The following is a 4632-nucleotide window of genomic DNA, read 5'->3' on the forward strand; positions in this document are numbered from 1 at the left end:
AATGTACATCGAGGTACTTAAATTCAGAAAGTTTTCCAAAGGCGTATAATTTAAACAGTACACAGAGTTTATTGGGTTACGTTTTCGTGTAAAAGCAACATATTGGCATTTGTTTGAATTCAGCGTCATTATCCACTTGATGCACCATCGAAGGATGCTGTCTAGATTTTGCTGCAGGGTGCGAACATCATGTTCGGCGACTATTGGGCTGTACACGACGCAGTCGTCTGCGTACTGGCTGCTGACAGCGGCTGCTTCGGAGGTACCGCGTCTACAATGTTCAGTTCAGTTCAGTTCAGTTTATTTCCTTAAAGACCCCTATTCAGGGGTATTACATAAGGGGTGGGGCTACAGATATAACATGAGGTTTGGTTTAATCGAACATCAGCTGCTTTAACTCTTGGTGGAATCTTGATGGACAGGTAATGGATGCAACTTGGTGGGAAAGGCCGTTCCAGTCGGATGCTGCTCGGGAAAAAAACGAGGCTGAGAATGCAGTGGTACGGGAGCGTGGACGAACAACTTGAAGCGGATGACCAGTGCGCTTGGATATGTGCATGCGGCGTACGATGTAGGGTGCTTCGTGCAATGAACTGTTGAAGAATTTATGAAAAAGGCAGAGGCTAGCAATGCGCCGGCGATGGGAAAGAAGTGACAAGTTAATTTCAGCTTTTAAAGACGATACACTGATGTCGTATGAGTATGCGGAATGAATGAATCTAACAGCGCGATTTTGAACTTGTTCAAGGTTAGCCTTCAGATAATTTTGATGGGGATCCCAGATGGCTGATGCGTATTCAAGTTTAGGTCTTATCAGTGACTGATATGCTAGTAATTTTAAGTCTTTTGGTGCATGGCGTATGTGGCGTTTGAGGAAACCTAGTTTTTTGTTGGCCGATGAAATGATGTTCACAATATGCGCATTCCAGTATAGCTTAGTTGATAGTGTGACGCCTAGGTACTTAAATGTTTGTACAGATTCTATTGGTAGGTTGTCTATTGTGTAAGCAGAACGAAAAGGTCTAAGACTTCGGGTGAATGACATGAGCTTACATTTGTAAGGGTTAAGAGTCATTAACCACTGGTCGCACCATTCTTGTACACTGTTAAGGTCAGTCTGAAGAGCGTTTTTGTCTGAGATGTTAGTTACTGTACGATAAATAACGCAGTCGTCAGCAAATAAGCGGATTGAGGAAGACACGTGCAAGGGTAAATCGTTAATGTATATTAAGAAAAGAAGAGGACCAAACGGACCCTTGTGGGACGCCTGAGGTTACGGGTAGGGGGCTAGACGACTGGCTGTTTATGAGCACGGATTGAGTACGATTAGTAAGAAACTGTTCTAACCATCTTAAGACATGTGGGTGTAAATTTAAGAGGGAAAGTTTAAGCAGCAAGCGTCGGTGGGATACTTTATCGAATGCTTTAGCGTAATCTAAAAATACAGCGTCAGTCTGGATGTTACAGTCAAGATTTGCATGCAGGTCATGTAGAAAAAGTGCCAACTGTGTTTCACAAGAAAATCCTTTCCTAAATCCATGTTGTCAAGAGTGAAAGAAGTTGCTAGTATCTAAGAAGTTCATGATTTGCGAGTATATGACATGTTCCATGATCTTGCACGGCACGCTGGTTAGTGAGATGGGACGATAATTCAAAGGGGAATTTTTATTACCTGATTTGTAGACGGGAACGACCTTTCCCACCTTCAAGTCGTGAGGCAAAATACCTGTAGACAATGACTGCGAAAATATGAGGCACAAAAATTTTGCAGAGGTATGTTTGGTATTTTTTAACACTTTCGAGTTGATTTCGTCGATGCCGGATGATGATGAGAGTTTAATATTTTGAAATTGGGAAGCGACACCATCAACCGAGAACGTTGTGGCCGGCATGTTATTCGTTATGTTTCTGGGAAGGGTAGACGCGGAAAGTAGGCCGGTATCCTTGGTAAATACAGATGAAAATGCGTGATTAAACATGTCTGCACTGTCAGCATCTGCGATTATTTCATCACATTCGTTAGTGATAATAACTTCGCGGGGCTGTTGGGGATTTATTATTTTCCGAAATTTTTCTGGGCTGTTACGTAGGATTTTAGGCAAATCATTTTGGAAAAAAGAGTGCTTTGCGTCGCGGATAGCTGCTAGATAATCTTTTTCGGCCGCGTAGTATTTATTCCATGCTGAAGTGCTCGGTCTAAGTTTGGCTGCGCGGAAAAGTCTTTTTTTCTTATTTTCTATTCGTTTTATGGACCTTGTGAACCATGGTTTGTGGCGATTTTCATGAAAAGTGGTTTTCGGAATGAATTTTTTTGTTAGTTCGTGTACCTTAGTTTTAAATATAGTCCAGTTGTCTTCAGGAGATCTGTTATGAAATGATGCTTCAAAGGATGGAAGGAAGGCAGTTAGTTCATTATTTATGGCCTCATAGTTCCCTTTATCGTACAGGGCGATAGTTTTTTTGTGAGTGACACGTGGTGTTGGAGCAAAGGAAAATGTGGCATGGATTACCTTGTGATCACTGATCTCTGGTAGGAAACAAACAGACGTTAGGCTTTCCGGGTGGTTTGTTAGTATCAGGTCTAGAATAGTGGCGGAGTTTTCTGCTACACGTGTCGGCTCCGAAATGAGTTGCGTAAGGTTAGAATTAAGACATACGTCAAGAAAATAATTTGATTCAGTGTTAGCAGCCGTTTGGGTACGCCAATCAATATTTGGAAAGTTAAAGTCACCGAATAATAGGATATGTGCATTAGGGTGTGATGTAGCAACGTCACAGAATTTTATTTAATTTTGCGCAGAAATCAGCATTACTGTTTGGAGGGCGGTAGCAGACACCCAGCAATACTGTTTGGGGCGAGGCTCGAATGAGAAGCCAAAGAATTTCTAGATCTGAGACAAGGTTGATTGGCGTACATGACAACTGTTGGCTTGCTGCTATTAAAACCCCCCCACCTCGTGCTTCTTTACGATCTTTTCGATAAATGTCAAAACCGGGAAAGTCTGTCTGTACTTCATGGTCGCTAACATCGTTGGTCAACCAGGTTTCTGTTAGGATGAGCAGGTTACTATCAGATGATGACATGAGGTTGAATACGGTATCGCGTTTCGGAAGAAAGCTACGAATGTTGGTAAAGATAACGGAAAATGAAAGTTTGTGCTGGGGCGTAGGAGGGGAACAGTTTCTTACCCTGGTATCGCGAGATGATAGCTATGAGATTTCTTTGACTGTTTCTGATGATGCATCGTAGTAATAGCGCTTCGGGCCAATGAAAAGTGTTTTGAAAGGAAGGGCGAAAGCTACTTTTTTCTCTTTTGCAAACGCAACAAGGTGTTTGCGAGCAGTTCTCACAGGCCGTGAAAAATCTTCGCCGATGCTAATATCGGTACCCTTCAACTTGCGTCCATTAGCCAAGATGAGCTTTTTCGTTTTGTGGTATGTGAGCTTTACGATTATTGGACGGTCTGTGCTGTCAGAATGGCGGCCGATGCGATGAGCACGTTCGATTGCTTTTGTGTCTAAATTTATGTTTAAAAGGGTATTGCACTCATCAATTATTAGTTGTTCCGATTGCGCAGAAGTTTCAGATGGGTTTGTGTCGCGTATGCCGTATAATATCAGGTTCTTTCTTCGGGATCGGTTTTCTAAATGATCAATGCGGGTTTCTAAACTGCATATGAGCTGGTTAGTTTGGACTGTTTCACCTTTGACGCTGTCAATTTCTGTTTGCAGGGCCATTAGGTTTTCGTGCTGACTCTCTACTTGAGCCATCCTTTCGCTCAGATCAAGTATTTTCTTGTCTGTAGCTAGGAGTTGGTGCTTCAAATCCTGTATTTCCGCGATTAGAGTGTCCTGACCGGCATTTAATTTTTGTAGTTCACTTAGTACGGCGGAAGTATCGTTAGGGCCGGGGTTGGTTTCAATGTCCCCCGACAACAACAGCAATGAACGAATCACGGATACACATTCAGTTACAATGGCAAGGCACATCTGAGGGCTCGATAGCTGTATCAAAGCGTAATTGCTAGATTTTTTAGAAAGGGATTCCGTTTTACTAACCTGCATGGCGAAAACCATAGGGTTAGCTGGCAGTGTTGTGGCACAGCCACCGAGCCCACAGAGTGCTGCTGAGGGTCGCTGTCCTTTTATATGCTGCTGATGGATTGCTGTCCCTGTCGCTTGGGCCGCCCAATGTCGGTCGAGTTCCCAGGCATCCACTGTTGGTGCTTGCGCACGTGTTGCACCGGCGATGACAGTCATGATGCTGATGTCCAGTTCGCTTTTTTTCCACTCCGGCGCATGCCTCGATGGCACACACCAGTGCGAAGTCAGCAGAGCGGGCAGCATGCAAGTGACTGCGGCGATGAGCACCTGCATGGCGAAAACCATAGGGTTAGCTGGCAGTGTTGTGGCACAGCCACCGAGACGAAAGAGCTACCTGCTCCGAGCGACCTACTCTCTGCGCAGCCGAGAAGGTGAAATGACCAGGGTCTAGACAGATGGGCACGGCCTAGTCTCCTTATCTTGCTGCAGCGCCACGAACATAAGCAATGCTCACCCAAAAACAATCATTAAAAGCCTAGCCCTGTGCGACCTGCGCTCTGAGCCTCAAAAAAGACAAGCGACCACAGC

General features: G+C 44.3%; 1 pseudogene; it reads right to left on the reverse strand.

Annotated features, from left to right (window-relative positions):
- Nucleotides 1-373: 373 nt before the first annotated feature.
- On the reverse strand, nucleotides 374-4377 carry LOC149346039 (uncharacterized; annotated as a pseudogene).
- Between the last annotated feature and the right edge of the window lie 255 nt (nucleotides 4378-4632).

This window comes from Amblyomma mixtum, chromosome 4 (assembly GCF_055824585.1).
Source record: "Amblyomma mixtum isolate Tamu chromosome 4, ASM5582458v1, whole genome shotgun sequence".
In the NCBI taxonomy this organism is placed as follows: Eukaryota; Metazoa; Arthropoda; class Arachnida; order Ixodida; family Ixodidae; genus Amblyomma; species Amblyomma mixtum.